We start from the raw sequence: 18129 nt of genomic DNA, 5'->3' as shown, positions 1-18129 counted from the left end.
CAATTAATCTCCCGTTACAAAACTTACGATAAGTGTCGCGGAAAACCCGTGGATAATACGAGATCGTTGCTCCGACGGAGGATGGACTTCGGCGCGTTACAGCATGTGAGAAGGTACTCGACAGCCCTTCTTCAAAGCGTCACACTTTGCCCCCATGATCAGCCGTTACATGGGAAGAGAAAAATACAATTTCTGTGGCCACTCGACGAACATATTTCTTCACAAACAATGCAACTTGTAAAAATGTTTCTATATAGATTCGATCGGCGTTTACAGTACTTATGTCACCGACAATTTCGTGACACTACAGTTCCTACGGAAAAAATAAGAGCTGTAGTTTCCCCTTTCTCTCAGACGTTCGCAGTACCAGAACGGTAGAGCCATGTTTGCTACCGTTACAAGGCCAAATGAGTCTGTCATTCAGACTGTTGTCCTTTCAACTACTAGAAAGGCTGCTGCCCCTCTTCCGGAGCGATACGTTTGTCTGGCCTCTCTACATATAATCTCTAAAGCTCTTCCCCCCACCACCGTTGTTGAACCTACGGTACGACTATTTGTATCGTTGAGGTACTCAAGTCACCTCACCACGAAAAGGCCCATGATCAATGAGGGCAACGTGTAATTAGTGGAAGTAGATGTAAGTGAATGGTAGAGATGGCGAGAGATGGAGAATATGATTGCAGTCGACGAGATGAGGCCTTTATTGGACAGTGATTACCCTGTTTAGTGACAGACATTCCACTAGTCGATTCTGTTCTTACAGTTTCGACGAAAAGTACGAACAGAATAGCGATGACTTGCGGTACAGGAATAACACGCAGTTCAGGCGCCAGCCTGACTTGACCCTGGCTTTGGACAAGAGTAGTGGATGGGACGGCCTTTGGCTTGGTCTGCGGGATCCTTTTTCCTCTCGTCACTGGATTTGTTGAGCACGCTGTCACGGTCGTTTCCTAGTGGGTTACGAATTAAGTTTTCCCTAATTTTTCATTCTTGTGTCCAGTCACCCGAAAACTGTTCATTGTGTTCTTGGAGTTGTTTTAACTCTGCACACAGCACTGTTGTTATATGTTCCCACAAATTCTCCTTTCCGGTTACTCTCTGCCATCGCGCGGTACCCAGAAGTTTCTCATGGACATTCGGTACGAAGTACACAGAAATGGGAAGCGCTTACTAGAGCGGAAAAGAGTACTCTCAAAGTTTGATATTCGGATGAAATTCTCGTTTCCTATAATGTGCATAGGGCATCCGCTTGCGGGGTTGCTTTCCGCCACAAATTTGTCGGGCACACCCTCAGATTTGAAGACCCGTACGTTCTAGTTTATCTCGTGTGACTTACTAACAGGGACGGGCACGGGGTCGTCTTTCTCCTGAATCGTAACGGAGGACTTTTTTTGCCGTTGCCTTGCCGTCGTTCCTGTGCACACAGCACCTACAGTGTGTAAACTTTTAGATGGCAGACCTCTCCCTAGTCCTGAATCGGTAGAAGTCGGTAAACGTCGGGAGGCTTCGGTAGGCACGCAGTTTCGACTGCTGGCAACATTACGTAGCTGACTGTGTTGTTCGCGAAACGTGTTGCGAATAGTGTTAGTAGTGAAGAAATAATACACTCCTGGAAATTGAAATAAGAACACCGTGAATTCATTGTCCCAGGAAGGGGAAACTTTATTGACACATTCCTGGGGTCAGATACATCACATGATCACACTGACAGAACCACAGGCACATAGCACAGGCAACAGAGCATGCACAATGTCGGCACTAGTACAGTGTATATCCACCTTTCGCAGCAATGCAGGCTGCTATTCTCCCATGGAGACGATCATAGAGATGCTGGATGTAGTCCTGTGGAATGGCTTGCCATGCCATTTCCACCTGGCGCCTCAGTTGGACCAGCGTTCGTGCTGGACGTGCAGACCGCGTGAGACGACGCTTCATCCAGTCCCAAACATGCTCAATGGGGGACAGATCCGGAGATCTTGCTGGCCAGGGTAGTTGACTTACACCTTCTAGAGCACGTTGGGTGGCACGGAATACATGCGGACGTGCATTGTCCTGTTGGAACAGCAAGTTCCCTTGCCGGTCTAGGAATGGTAGAACGATGGGTTCGATGACGGTTTGGATGTACCGTGCACTATTCAGTGTCCCCTCGACGATCACCAGTGGTGTACGGCCAGTGTAGGAGATCGCTCCCCACACCATGATGCCGGGTGTTGGCCCTGTGTGCCTCGGTCGTATGCAGTCCTGATTGTGGCGCTCACCTGCACGGCGCCAAACACGCATACGACCATCATTGGCACCAAGGCAGAAGCGACTCTCATCGCTGAAGACGACACGTCTCCATTCGTCCCTCCATTCACGCCTGTCGCGACACCACTGGAGGCGGGCTGCACGATGTTGGGGCGTGAGCGGAAGACGGCCTAACGGTGTGCGGGACCGTAGCCCAGCTTCATGGAGACGGTTGCGAATGGTCCTCGCCGATACCCCAGGAGCAACAGTGTCCCTAATTTGCTGGGAAGTGGCGGTGCGGTCCGCTACGGCACTGCGTAGGATCCTACGGTCTTGGCGTGCATCCGTGCGTCGCTGCGGTCCGGTCCCAGGTCGACGGGCACGTCCACCTTCCGCCGACCACTGGCGGCAACATCGATGTACTGTGGAGACCTCACGCCCCAGGTGTTGAGCAATTCGGCGGTACGTCCACCCGGCCTCCCGCATGCCCACTATACGCCCTCGCTCGAAGTCCGTCAACTGCACATACGGTTCACGTCCACGCTGTCGCGGCATGCTACCAGTGTTAAAGACTGCGATGGAGCTCCGTATGCCACGGCAAACTGGCTGACACTGACGGCGGCGGTGCACAAGTGCTGCGCAGCTAGCGCCATTCGACGGCCAACACCGCGGTTCCTGGTGTGTCCGCTGTGCCGTGCGTGTGATCATTGCTTGTACAGCCCTCTCGCAGTGTCCGGAGCAAGTATGGTGGGTCTGACACACCGGTGTCAATGTGTTCTTTTTTCCATTTCCAGGAGTGTAGAACAAAACGTCATGCCTGACGCGGCACTTTTTCACGTATCTCGTTGTTTACCACGTCATATCTCCTGAATTATATGTCGTAAAGAGATATAAAGTTGCCGGCGCATTTACTGATATATGTGGATACTGTATGCGAAATATGTTGCGATTAGAGTTAATAGTAACGAAATAATACATTAAAACGTCACGCCTACTGCGGCAGATTTACGGTATGTACAGAGAAAATGTAGTAAGCGGCAACCTTTTTTTCCTTTCGTTATTTTGTGGGGGGTGTCAGCGAGAAAAATTTTCGTAAAGGTTTGACATTGTATGTAACGTTTGTTGCTAGTCGCTAAGTGCTGTCATTCTCAAATAGTGTATGCACAAATCTGGGTATTTTCCCGCGGTGGCATCTCATTGTTTATGACGTCATATCTCCTCAAGAATGTGTGTCATTTCTTTTTTTTCGGCTAGGAACCTTCGTGGGCGTACGGAGAACAAATCACCAAAATTTCATCGCAATCGGATGAATGGTTTGGGAACGTACAGAGGGCAGACATACATACATACATTCATTTTTATACATAGAGATTGACAGTTACGTTATACTATATGACCTGTTTAAGTATATTAAATTTTATAATTAATAGTTTAACATTGCGGGGAATGAAATAAAATGAAAAAAAATTGCGAGCAGCGGGAATCGATCACATGTCCGCTGCATTACAAGTTCCTACCTAACCAATTGCGCTACGCATGCTACAGTGACCTAAGTGTTGAAACATTGTTTATTACTGTTTTTGGGCGTTCGTAGAACAACTCACCAAAGTTTCATTGCAATCGGATGAATGGTTTGTGAGCGCATAGTAGACAAACATACATACATTCATTTTTATATATATATATATATATATATATATATATAGATTTTAATGTACATGACGATTTCAGTTTCGTTTACGAACAACATTGAAAGCGAGTTTCACTTCCAAGCCTTTCGTCTGCTTTCGTGTAAGCACGACGCGCAATTTGTAGTGCCAGCACTGCAACTGGTAGGCGTGCCTTGTTGCCCCCTCCCCCCCCCCCCCAACTTCCAACGGCTGCTCTCCCCTCGCCAGCCAATGCTTGCTTCGTCCTTTCCCCGCGCTCCCCTCACAACTCAGCCGTCTTACAGTTAACACACTGTATATGGTACTTCTCTTATCTTGTAGCTAATTGCTGTCACTCCCATCTGTTCCCTTACATCTTCGTCTTTCGTACGGTCCAGCATTGTGACACCCATGGACCATCGCAATGTTTTCGTTCGCATTCGATGCAGCGCTTGTATATATTTTGTTGTTTCAGATACTAGGTACACAAGACAGAGTTTTCCTTTTGAGTCATCGCTACACTGGTTTGACGCGGCCCGCCGCGAATTCCTCTCTTGTGCCAGCATCTTCATCTGAAAGTAGCTCTTGCACCCTACATCCTCAATAATTTGTTGGATGTATTCCAATCTCTGTCATCCCCTACCATCTATACCTCTCTCTAGTACCATGGAAAATACGCCCTGAAGTCTTAATACATGTCCTGTATCCTGTCTTTCATGCTAGTCAGTGTGTTGCGTATGTTCCTTCCCCGATACTGGGGAGAACATCCTCGTTCAGTATCATACGTGACGTACGAGGGTTCCCATACCCGGAGGCAAGGTCGCCCCCCACCCCTCTCAGGAAAAGGAAAAAAATAGTGTAATCAGGTGTTTTTCTTTCAAGAAATGATTTAAAAATCGATATTACACAGGTATTTAACAGGGTCGGAACTGTAACTTTTTTATGGCTACTTACGAGTCGCCCTTAGTTTTCAAAAATATTAAAAATTCGCCATATCCCAGGGTTTTTCTGCCTGTCTCCCCTCATTAGAAACTACCGTATGGGCGCCGTTGGATTGGACAAGTGCAGCCTGCCTTAGAAATCCAGCAACGGGTAACTACCGATCTCAGACTTACTAGCTATCAAGTAGGTAGAATACAACTCAATAACACTGAGTCTACGGTTTAGTTTACAAAGTTTTGTGTGGGAGTGTTCAGGAAACTTTGAAATGATAATGACTTCCGGACTTGCGGCGAAATGTTTTGTCATTGTAGCAGAAGGCAACTTGACTAATGTGAGAGCATTTAATGTACCAATGGAAGTGCCGAACGAAGTTACAAGACGAAAGTTACAACCTTTTGGGGACATTCGTGGTACTCGAAACGAGGTATGGGTTAACTATTAACCCTTTTCCATTCCGAGTGGTATACGATCAGTAAAAATGGAGGTGAGAACGCGAGTTCCATCAGTGATAAACGCTGGTTTCTATCAGGGCACTATAACGTATATGGGCCAACTACCATCATGTTTCAAGCCGACTATGTTCAGCAGAATAGCCCGGGACAAAAATTTCGTATCGAAATAAATGGTACGAAACGTCAATCTCTGTCAGTGTTCACATAGGGCGCTGTTCGCGGTACTGCTGATGTAATAGGTAGTTTAATACAGCATCTACCGTGGCCAGAAACATTGCTTGTAGAGAACCGATTTGACATTGATAACAGCAAATAAGTTCCGGCAACTGCCCACAAACAGCCTTATTACACAGCAGAAGTGAACAGTGCAGTTCACATGAACAGTGTTGAAACATGGTATCATAAGCCGCATGAGGTTCCAGGCGCAATTGCGAACGTGGGGTGCAAAGTACAAAAACCAGTTTGACCACTTCCCGGGTTTTGGCAAATCGAACTATAGCATTGTGTATGGAATCGGTCCCCCCCATGAACCATGGACCTTGCCGTTGGTGGGGAGGCTTGAGTGCCTCAGCGATACAGATGGCCGTACCGTAGGTGCAACCACAACGGAGGGGTATCTGTTGAGAGGCCAGACAAACATGTGGTTCCTGAAGAGGGGCAGCAGCCTTTTCAGTAGTTGCAGGGGCAACAGTCTGGATGATTGACTGATCTGGCCTTGTAACATTAACCAAAACGGCCTTGCTGTGCTGGTACTGCGAACGGCTGAAAGCAAGGGGAAACTACAGCCGTAATTTTTCCCGTGGACATGCAGCTCTACTGTATGATTAAATGATGATGGCGTCCTCTTGGGTAAAATATTCCGGAGGTAAAATAGTCCCCCATTCGGATCTCCGGGCGGGGACTACTCAAGAGGACGTCGTTATCAGGAGAAAGAAAACTGGCGTTCTACGGATCGGAGCGTGGAATGTCAGATCCCTTAATCGGGCAGGTAGGTTAGAAAATTTAAAAAGGGAGATGGATAGGTTAAAGTTAGATATAGTGGGAATTAGTGAAGTTCGGTGGCAGGAGGAACAAGACTTTTGGTCAGGTGATTACAGGGTTATAAATACAAAATCAAATAGGGGTAATGCAGGAGTAGGTTTAATAATGAATAAAAAAATAGGAGTGCGGGTTAGCTACTACAAACAGCATAGTGAACGCATTATTGTGGCCAAGATAGACACAAAGCCCATGCCTACTACAGTAGTACAAGTTTATATGCCAACTAGCTCTGCAGATGATGAAGAAATAGATGAAATGTATGACGAGATAAAAGAAATTATTCAGGTAGTGAAGGGAGACGAAAATTTAATAGTCATGGGTGACTGGAATTCGTCAGTAGGAAAAGGGAGAGAAGGAAACATAGTAGGTGAATATGGATTGGGGGGAAGGAATGAAAGAGGAAGCCGCCTTATAGAATTTTGCACAGAGCATAACTTAATCATAGCTAACACTTGGTTCAAGAATCATGAAAGGAGGCTGTATACATGGAAGAAGCCTGGAGATACTGACAGGTTTCAGATAGATTATATAATGGTAAGACAGAGATTTAGGAACCAGGTTTTAAATTGTAAGACATTTCCTGGGGCAGATGTAGATTCTGACCACAATCTATTGGTTATGAACTGCAGATTGAAACTGAAGAAACTGCAAAAAGGTGGGAATTTAAGGAGATGGGACCTGGATAAACTGAAAGAACCAGAGGTTGTACAGTGTTTCAGGGAGAGCATTAGGGAACAATTGACAGGAATGGGGGAAAGAAATACAGTAGAAGAAGAATGGGTAGCTCTGAGGGATGAAGTGGTGAAGGCAGCAGACGATCAAGTAGGTAAAAAGACGCGGGCTAATAGAAATCCTTGGGTAACAGAAGAAATATTGAATTTAATTGATGAAAGGAGAAAATATAAAAATGCAGTAAATGAAGCAGGCAAAAAGGAATACAAACGTATCAAAAATGAAATCGACAGGAAGTGCAAAATGGCTAAGCATGGATGGCTAGAGGACAAATGTAAGGATGTAGAGGCTTGTCTCACTAGGGGTAAGATAGATACTGCCTACAGGAAAATTAAAGAGACCTTTGGAGAAAAGAGAACCACTTGTATGAATATCAAGAGCTCAGATGGCAACCCAGTTCTAAGCAAAGAAGGGAAAGCAGAAAGGTGGAAGGAGTATATAGAGGGTTTATACAAGGGCGATGTACTTGAGGACAATATTATGGAAATGGAAGAGGATGTAGATGAAGATGAAATGGGAGATAAGATACTGCGTGAAGAGTTTGACAGAGCACTGAAAGACCTGAGTCGAAACAAGGCCCCGGGAGTAGACAACATTCCATTAGAACTACTGATGGCCTCGGGAGAGCCAGTCATGACAAAACTCTACCATCTGGTGAGCACGATGTATGAGACAGGCGAAATACCCTCAGACTTTAAGAAGAATATAATAATTCCAATCCCAAAGAAAGCAAGTGTTGACAGATGTGAAAATTACCGAACAATCAGTTTAATAAGTCACAGCTGCAAAATACTAACGCGAATTCTTTACAGACGAATGGAAAAACTGGTAGAAGCCGACCTCGGGGAAGATCAGTTTGGATTCCGTAGAAATGTTGGAACACGTGAGGCAATACTGACCTTACGACTTATCTTGGAAGAAAGATTAAGAAAAGGCAAACCTACGTTTCTAGCATTTGTAGACTTAGAGAAAGCTTTTGACAATGTTGACTGGAATACTCTCTTTCAAATTCTGAAGGTGGCAGGGGTAAAATACAGGGAGCGAAAGGCTATTTACAATTTGTACAGAAACCAGATGGCAGTTATAAGAGTCGAGGGGCATGAAAGGGAAGCAGTGGTTGGGAAAGGAGTGAGACAGGGTTGTAGCCTCTCCCCGATGTTATTCAACCTGTATATTGAGCAAGCAGTAAAGGAAATAAAAGAAAAATTCGGAGTAGGTATTAAAATTCATGGAGAAGAAGTAAAAACTTTGAGGTTCGCCGATGACATTGTAATTCTTTCAGAGGCAGCAAAGGACTTGGAAGAGCAGTTGAACGGAATGGACAGTGTCTTGAAAGGAGGATATAAGATGAACATCAACAAAAGCAAAACGAGAATAATGGAATGTAGTAGAATTAAGTCGGGTGATGCTGAGGGAATTAGATTAGGAAATGAGACACTTAAATTAGTAAAGGAGTTTTGCTATTTAGGGAGTAAAATAACAGATGATGGTCGAAGTAGAGAGGATATAAAATGTAGACTGGCAATGGCAAGGAAAGCGTTTCTCAAGAAGAGAAATTTGTTAACATCGAATATAGATTTAGGTGTCAGGAAGTCGTTTCTGAAAGTATTTGTATGGAGTGTAGCCATGTATGGAAGTGAGACATGGACGATAACTAGTTTGGACAAGAAGAGAATAGAAGCTTTCGAAATGTGGTGCTACAGAAGAATGTTGAAGATAAGGTGGGTAGATCACGTAACTAATGAGGAGGTGTTGTATAGGATTGGGGAGAAGAGAAGTTTGTGGCACAACTTGACTAGAAGAAGGGATCGGTTGGTAGGACATGTTCTGAGGCATCGAGGGATCACAAATTTAGCATTGGAGGGCAGCGTGGAGGGTAAAAATCGTAGAGGGAGACCAAGAGGTCAATACACTAAGCAGATTCAGAAGGATGTAGGTTGCAGTAGGTACTGGGAGATGAAGAAGCTTGCACAGGATAGAGTAGCATGGAGAGCTGCATCAAACCAGTCTCAGGACTGAAGACCACAACAACAACAATGGAATCGGTTCATACTCTGAAGTGAAGAGGATTATCCATTCCGGAGAAACAGTCGCAGAACAACAACTTCAATTGGCAGAACAGCTGCAAAAACGAACAGCTGAAACTCGCAGTGTAAGACTACATATACACATGCAGAACGAACAGTCTAAATGAAGATATCTAAGAGTAGCATTAAAGAAACGCAGGAAGAAATAGAACAAGAACTCTCAACAGAGTCAAATACCGAACTTTATGAGAATGGTGTGGAAGATATAGTGACGTCAGAATCTTCAGTATCCCTCCACACCGAGCATAACATACTTATTAACGGGAAGGCGGAAAGAAAACACCGAAGCTGGCAGTTGTTGTAGCTGCTGGAAGTAAGCGTAAATACAAAAAAAGAGACGCCAAAGCAAATCTGATCTCTAAACCTAGACTTAAAATAAATACCGGAACCGATTAGCAAGAAATCGACACAGTCAGGGAGTGACAATGGCGTTGCAAAACTATAAAATCTGCACTTTCAGCTGTAGCAAACTTTCATCACGGTTAAAACTGGTGTGTCTTCAACAGTTGTTACATGCAGCTGAAACAGAAATAGCATTACTACGGGAAGTTGCTACAGATAATCTTGACTCAGTTCAGGTTACAGTGTAACGTGCAACAGTACTGAAAACTCTGGCACAGTTACATTAACGAAAGATTTTATACCAGCTGCAGTAACTGGAAGGCTATAAACGGATGGGCGTTAGCAATTTCCGTAGCAAGCACACGTTTTATAAAAGTATACGCCTCGTCTGGAAGCAGCTACACGGTCCAGGCGCATTAACGTGACCACCGACTTGTTGGACGTCAACGTGCAGTAACCATTCACAGACGACAGGTGGAAGCACTAGCAGTGGAGGACATACAAAGCGTGTCGGGGGGACGCGCAAAGCAGTGCAGTCGTTATGGTTTCTGCGGTTACTTCACGAAGTATTGCTTGTCTGTCAGCAGCGACGACTCACCGCAAACACCGCTGATCTGGGTCGTTAAATGAAGGTCGTCGACCACTGCGTTGGCTGTGGTAAGAGGTGATGTCTAAAATTTGTTATTCTCGGCACACTTTCGACGCTGTGGATCTCGGAATGTTGATTTTCCTAATTATATCCGAAATGGAATGTCCCATGCGTCTATCTCAACTACCATTCCGCGTTCAAAGCCTGTTGATTCTCGTCGTACGGCCGTAACAACGTGGCAAGCCTTTTCTTATGTCTACCTTGTACACATTATAGCTCCTCCAATGCACTGCCCTTTTATACCTTCTGACGCGATACTATCGCCATCCGTGTATGTGCATATCCCTATTCCATGACTTTTGGTACATTCGTGTAACAGAAATCGAAGCGCAAAACCACATTATTGCAGAGAAGGAAGTTGGAAGCTCTTAAATTGAGACAGAGATACGACAACCATCATACAAGAGGAAACTGCTTCCTTTTATCATCTAGTCCGAACAACAAAACGGGGTCAATACAAAGTAACTGAGGAACTTAAAGTAGGAGATGGGTCAATAGGCCAACAGGATCTCATAAAATAAGGAATTATGCAACATATTCGTGAATTACATGCGACAGCGCAAGCAGACGAGAACTGTGAAGATTAGTTTCGGCAGGGTTCCGGTGCTACCATAAGTGACGCAGGAAACAGCACCCTTGCTGAGGTATTCATAGAAGAGGAAGTGTTTGGAGCATAGCCTAGAAGTCCGAGAGGACAGTCGCCTGGTTTACATCGATTACCAGCGGAATTCTGACTTACGTATTGGGACGTCCTAAAAGACGAACTTGTTGACGTATTTAACGACGCTTGAAACATCCGACAAACTTCCTTCAAGTTTCCAGGAAGGACTAATAGTTCTAGTACCGAAGAAATATCCACCAACAAACACATAGTCTGAGACTAATAACTTTGATGCAGACTGCAAAACTCAGGCCCAAACTATTAACTCTGTACTAAAACAGGCAATGAAAAACTTGATAGGAGAACACCAGACGTGCTGAGTACTCGGGCGCAGTAACATAGAAACAGTAAGCAGTGACGGACATCTGCAAATTAAATGCCTCCGTAATTGCTATTGACTTTTCTGAAGCATTTGTCCGGGTCTCCCATCGTTTCCTATCGAACACAGTGGAGGTATTTGGAATTAGATAAATTCAGACAGATGATCAAACTCTTGTTGAACGGGACAAAAAAAAGTTTAACTGGTAAATAACAGGACCCGTTAACATTAAGCGATCAGTGCGAAAGGGTTGTCCACTATCAAAAGCTCTTTCCGCAACCGCGGTGGAACCATTGTTGAGGAAAATCGCCAATCCGATCCCAGATTTGACGTTATTAGGGAGAGAGGTTGTCTGCAGCGCATTTGCCGGCAACCTTAGCGGTTTTTTTTTCCGGCACAAGTTCAGATAGTACCAGTCAAAAGCATTCTTGGCAGTTATGGCCGAGCTACTAGAACCATTATCAACTACAACAAACGTCGAATAATGAACCTTGGCAGTGTCCAACGGTTAGACGAGCAACAGTGGTTCCTTGTCGCGACGAAGATCCGAAGTCTAGGGACCGTCCTCGTATCACACCCACTAAAGATGGCGGTTTGCAGTTGCCGTTTAGTGCTGCACGAAGTTAGAGCCGGTGACAAAGTACAGTAAATGTATAAAAAGCAAAACTGGTAAACTACTGCATCATATCCAAGGTTTTCTGTGTCGTATCTATACTGCCAGTCCCGCCGATTCTAGGACACTCCGTATGCCGAGCAAATATATTCACGGTTAAATAAAAGACTTTAACCTTAACTGAGTGGTGCAAAGGGAAAATTCAACGCCTTGCTAGTACACAGTGCTATTAAAAGGACAAAAGTATACGTTCCAAATCTATCAGATATCCTTACAAACACTGTTACCCCTGAAAACCATAAAGGACCTGTTAATGCTGGGAAAACTCATCCAAAACTTAGCTTCTTGAAAACGGCAATAACTGACAGTATCTACGTAAATTAGAGGGATAAAATGTGCACTGCAAGGAAATGGTACGGCCACTTTACAAAAATATGTCCAAACAAAGTCCGTAACAAGTACCCTCTTTTAAACTGAACTAAAGTTTGGAGAAATATTAATAACCATCAACTAAGAACAAGCACCATGTCGACATGGGATCAGGCTGTCAATGAAACCATTCCAGTACTTAGCAAGCTACATGGTATTCACTTAACCAGTTCGCCAACTGTCTAAAATGTAAGAAAGAACACACATTAACACTCCGATTAACATATTGCACAGCCATTGAAGTAGGGCAGTGGCTTCCAAGAAGACTTGATGTCATCCTAAAAACTGCGATTCAGCTCGTACACATAGATCGGCTACTACAGCCACATGTAAAGGAATTTCCAATCCAAAAACATAAAATTGTTATCTGGTCAATTTGTCCAGCATGCAGTAAGTGTGGAGAATCCAGAGCTCTAAGAATTCAAATATAGACTTACAGCAGTGCAGGATAATCTGCAGAAGAAACGAAGATATAGAAAGATATAGAGAGACATTTGCTAACTACGCAGGTGGCATGGTATTCTTGCACTTAGTATTGCATCCATTCCTTTCCGTTTTGTTTCGATATCTTTAAGCATTGCAATATTTAGCCATTAACAGTGGAACACATATGTAACTTTATATATTGACTATAATACAACGCAGTGCAAAAGAAAAGACTGAAAATGAAATGGTGTATATTTACTAGAAATTTTGTAAATCAGACACTGTATTTGTTAACTGAACTTCGTAATTTTATGTCGGAAAATAAAGCATGCTCTAGCACAAAAACATCTGGCCTGTTCAGCTCTGAAAGCAACCTCAAAGTCATTCGACGGTGGGTGTAAGACCGCATGGTGTTGTTACGCACTATGAAAAGTGGAGAGGTAAGTCGATGTTTTCTCATTTATAACTGAAATTAATCACTAATTCTAAATTTAAGCCACTTACTGTTTGGTATTTCAAGCATAGCGCTACAGTTAGTGTAATTTCTGTGAAATTTCCAATATTAATTAGGTAGTTACCGTTTTAAAATTCGGGCAGGTACAACATTAGGAATCTACTGTCGGTAGGCAACACGTTCCGCAGTTTATGAGGTCAGCTGAGAGTGTGGATTTACCAGCGCACGTGTCGGAGAGGACGTGCCTTGCACTAGGCTGGAACAACGTCGCAGATATGCGGTCGTAGAACTTCAAAACGAATATGGGAAAGACACACAGTTCGAGGAAGTTCGCGTGCTAGCTCGGTAGGCACTTACCGTCAAAAGGAATGTAAGGGTGGCGATCGATACAGACAAGCGGCCCACCAACACGAACCGTGGTGATGGATGCGCTCTTCTAGAGTCTTGGTTGCGCCCGCAACAGCATCCAGCCCACGGACAGAGAGTAGTCGCAGGCTACCACCCTGTGTGCGGACATAAACAATTCCTCAGGTGGGAGGCACACCATGCAGCGTGTTGGCTCGTCCTCACTCCCACGGGGCAACGCAGGAACAGCACCACGCCACATAATCAGCCCCGTGCCCGCCGTGATCCAGCAAACAGCATCACCTACCTTTCCCCTCCACTTCCGACATCCAGTCATGCAACGAATTATATTTATGTCCCTTTTAAGAAAGTGCGCTGGTAAGAGACATACTAAAAGTAGGGGAATAGTTTTGCTATTTGGGCTGCAAAATAACTGACGACGGCTGAAGTAGGAAAAATATAAAAGGCAGATTTACAAAAGCAAAAAAAAAAAAACTTTTCTTAAAAGACTACTGTATACAGTTTATAATAATAGTACTTATGAAAGTGTAGTGTACTAGCGAACCTGGCAATGCTCCGCAACTGCAAAATATGTATGCGTTCCAATCTCCGTTACCTTCTCTCATTATCTATCTCCTCCTCCCCCATATCTCTCTCCACCATCCCCTTCATCCCCCTGTGTCTCTCCCCCCCCCCCCCCCCCACATACACACACTCTCTCTCTACCTACTCGATCCCCTCACTCCGACTTTGATTGTTGTTAATTTCAACCATGTCTTGATGATGGGAATTGAAGTCGCTTGAAATGGAAGGTTAAATCGGTTCAGATTATTGGTGTACAGGGTATGAGAGACCTCTCCTGCTGCCGGATCTGTGAGGACAGTAGCTTCAATTACAGTATTTTGCATAGTTTTAAGCTGTAAACTTGAAGATTCAGATTCTTAAGTAGTATTCTAATCATCAGCCATAAATACAGTTTTCTTGCTTTATGTTAAAACCGACTGTGAGGAGAAAACAAAATGGCACACTGTCGTGTCTACAATTTTTGTTTAAAATTATCCATAAGAAAAAAGAATATGTGAGAAACAAGTTCTGTAATGGTTTAAACGTCGTACAATCGCAGTCGATTTTTATAGGAAATCTGTACATTGTTGTTTAAAAAAGTATATAGCCAATGTCCATTCGAATATTTATTGAAGTGCCATGTAAAATTTTGAAGAAAATCAGTACAGAACCGGGCCAAATATCTCACGAAATAAGCATCAAATGAAAAAACTACAAAGAACGAAACTTGTCTAGCTTGAAGGGGAAAACCAGATGGCGCTATGGTTAGGCGGGTAGATGGCGCTGCGATAGGTCAAACGGATATCAACTGCGTTTTTAAAAATTGGAACCCACATTTTTTATTACATATTCGTGTAGTACGTAAAGAAATATGAATGTTTTAGTTTGACCACTTTTTTCGCTTTGTGATAGATGGCGCTGTAATAGTCACAAACATATGGCTCACAATTTTAGACGAACAGTTGGTAACAGGTAGGTTTTCTAAATTAAAATACAGAACGTAGATACGTTTGAACATTTTATTTTGGTTGTTCCAATGTGATACATGTACCTTTGTGAACTTATCATTTCTGATAAAGCATGATGCTACAGCGTGATTATCTGTAAATAGCACATTAATGCAATAAATACTCAAAATGATGTCCGTCAACCTCAATGCATTTGGCAATACGTGTAACGACATTCCTATCAACAGCGAGTAGTTCGCCTTCCGTAATGTTCGCACATGCATTGACAATGCGCTGACGCATGTTGTCAGGCGTTGTCGGTGGATCACGATAGCAAATATCCTTCAACTTTCCCACAGAAAGAAATCCGGGGACGTCAGATCCGGTGAACGTGCGGGACATAGTATGGTGCTTCGACGACCAATTCACCTGTCATGAAATACGCTATTCAAGACCGCTTCAACCGCGCGCGAGCTATGTGCCGGACATCCATGATGTTGGAAGTACATCGCCGTTCTGTCATACAGTGAAACATCTTGCAGTAACATCGGTAGAACATTACGTAGGAAATTAGCATACATTGCACCATTTAGATTGCCATAAAAAAAAATGGGGGCCAATTATCCTTCCGCCCATAATGCCACACCATACATTAACCCGCCAAGGTCGCTGATGTTCCACTTGTCTCAGCCATCGTGGATTTTTCGTTGCCCAGTAGTGCAAATTATGCCGGTTTACGTTACCGCTGTTGGTGAATGACGCTTCGTCGCTAAATAGAACACGTGCAAAAAATCTGTCATCGTCCCGTAATTTCTCTTGTGCCCAGTGGCAGAACTGTACACGACGTTCAAAGTCGTCCCAAGTAATTCCTGGTGCATAGAAATATGGTACGGGTACAATCAATGTTGATGTAGCATTTTCAACACCGACGTTTTTGAGATTCCCGATTCTCGCGCAATTTGTCTGCTACTGATGTGCGGATTAGCAGCGACAGCAGCTAAAACACCTACTTGGGCATCATCATTTGTTGCAGGTCGTGGTTGACGTTACACATGTGGCTGAACACTTCCTGCTTCCTTAAATAACGTAACTATCTGGCGAACGGTCTGGACACTTGGATGATGTCGTCCAGGATACCGAGTAGCATACATAGCATTTTAATCACAATAGCCATACAGCTACACGATATCGACCTTTTCCGCAATTGGTAAACGGTCCATTTTAAGACGGGTAATGTATCACGAAGCAAATACCGTCCGCACTGGCGGAATGTTACGTGATACCACGTACTTAAACGTTTGTGACTATTACAGCGCCATCTATCACAAAGCGAAATAAGTGGTCCAACCAAACATTCATATTTCTTTACTACACGAATATGTAATAAAAATGAGGGTTCCTATTTTTAAAAAAACGCAGTTGATATCCGTTTGACTTACGGTAGCGCCATCTAGCGGGCCCCGCCGTCTGGTTTCCCCCTTCAAGCTAGACGAGTTTCGTTCTTTGTAGTTTTTTCGTTTGATGCTTATTTCATGAGATATTTAGCCCGGTCACTATCAATGGACCACCCGGTATAGTTGCATAGACGTGTTATGTGTTCCATACTTAACTGGTATTTGGAGTGTAATTTCGTGGCTATGAGTTGGTCAGCTGCAGTGGAATCTGTACCTTGCGGGAAAAACCACAACTACACAGAATAGAGAACCTTGAGGAGAAGTTAAGTCGGACCTGGTAGGTCCAGTGGGTAACGTGCAAGTCGGGAGACAGAAAGGTCGCGGGCTGAGTTCTTGTAGAAAAACGGATTTTTCAGTCTGCTTTTTAGCCTAGCGTTCAGATCTCTGTGATGTGGAGATTAGCCAGAAAAGACGCTTGCTTCGTATCCCCGGTTAAAATGTAGCTTCCCTTCCCTGTTTGGATAACTGACGTATCTTAGGGAGACGCAAACCGCCAAAGGGGTGCCCTTTATTATTGGTAGAATTTATACATCCATTCATATTTTCTACTTCTTTTATACATGTAATAAATTGGGGCCCATCCCCGCATTTTTCTGCTACTCTCACGTACTACTATAGGGATTTTGATACGATTTTCAGTAATAGATAAAGTGATTCACGAAGAAAGTTTGCATATTTAATTTTTTTACCGCTATGTGAGACAAGTTGTAGGTACTTAGTGCTATCCGTGCGAAGCCGGATAGTGTTGCTAGGTAACTATAAATTGACGTGCTATGAAGGCTTTTCTGAAGGTAATTGTCCGGAGTGTAGCCTTGTACGAAAGTGAAACGTGAACGATAGACGGTTCAGACAAGAAGAGGAAAGAAGCTTTCGAAATGTAAAGCTACAGGAAAATGCTGAAAATCGAGCGAGAAGATCGGATAACTACTGATGAAGTACTGAATCGAACTGGGGAGAAAAGAAATTTGTGGTACAACTTGATCAAAAGAAGGAATCGGTTGATATGAGTCGTCCTGAAACATAAAGGAATAGTTAATTTGGCAATGCAAAGAGGTGTGAGGGGTGAAAACAGCAGAGGGAGCCGGACGCTAATACGTTAAACAGGTTCAGATGGATGTTGGTCGCTGTAGTTAAAGTTACGATGAAGAGACTTGCACACGACAGACCAGTATGCAGAGATGCTTCAAACCATATTTCGGACTGAAGACCGTAATGACAGCAGAGGCAACAGTGAAGACACTACTTAAAAGTTAAAAGTGATATTGTCCCAGTAGTACAGACCCTGATGAAGTCTGTGGCTGAAACATTGATGTATTTTACACCGAAACGCAGTCTACAGCCCAAAATAGTTGTATGAAAATTGACTACAGCGAAAACTTACAAACTTACACTACAAAGATTAACTGGGATGCTGGGAAATACTTTTCATCTAAAAGTGCCATGGGCATACTTCGTTGCGTTGTGCTTATCGGGTAATTCACAAAAATGAATAGAGGAGTAGGAAAAATGCTCGTACAAAGAGGACTCAAGCCTATTTTCCTGATACAGCCATTCTGATGATTTTCCCAAATGATCCGATTGGAATACAGCGGTGCTTTTACAGTTCTCTGTATATTATTAAGCATTGGAAAATGAAGTAAATAATTATACTGGATGATTCTTGATTCAGAGGAATACGAACAAAATAAACTACCATACAAGTCCAGAAGGCAGCCTTTAGTAAAACGGAATTCTCTGTTAATCTACGGCAGATATTGCTTATAGAACATTCCTGGGGCCTCTACTGAAGTTTGACGT

At 43.7% G+C, this 18129-nt stretch overlaps 1 protein-coding gene across 2 annotated transcripts in view; it reads left to right on the top strand.

Moving 5' to 3' along the window:
* Window positions 1-18129, top strand: part of LOC126187902 (uncharacterized) — a 1224785-nt gene that overhangs the window by 734269 nt on the left and 472387 nt on the right. The gene's annotated exons all lie outside the window — the stretch shown is intronic.

This window comes from Schistocerca cancellata, chromosome 5 (assembly GCF_023864275.1).
Source record: "Schistocerca cancellata isolate TAMUIC-IGC-003103 chromosome 5, iqSchCanc2.1, whole genome shotgun sequence".
In the NCBI taxonomy this organism is placed as follows: domain Eukaryota; kingdom Metazoa; phylum Arthropoda; class Insecta; order Orthoptera; family Acrididae; genus Schistocerca; species Schistocerca cancellata.
Note: the sequence above shows the minus strand (reverse complement) of the source record. Positions and strands in the feature narration are given on the sequence as shown.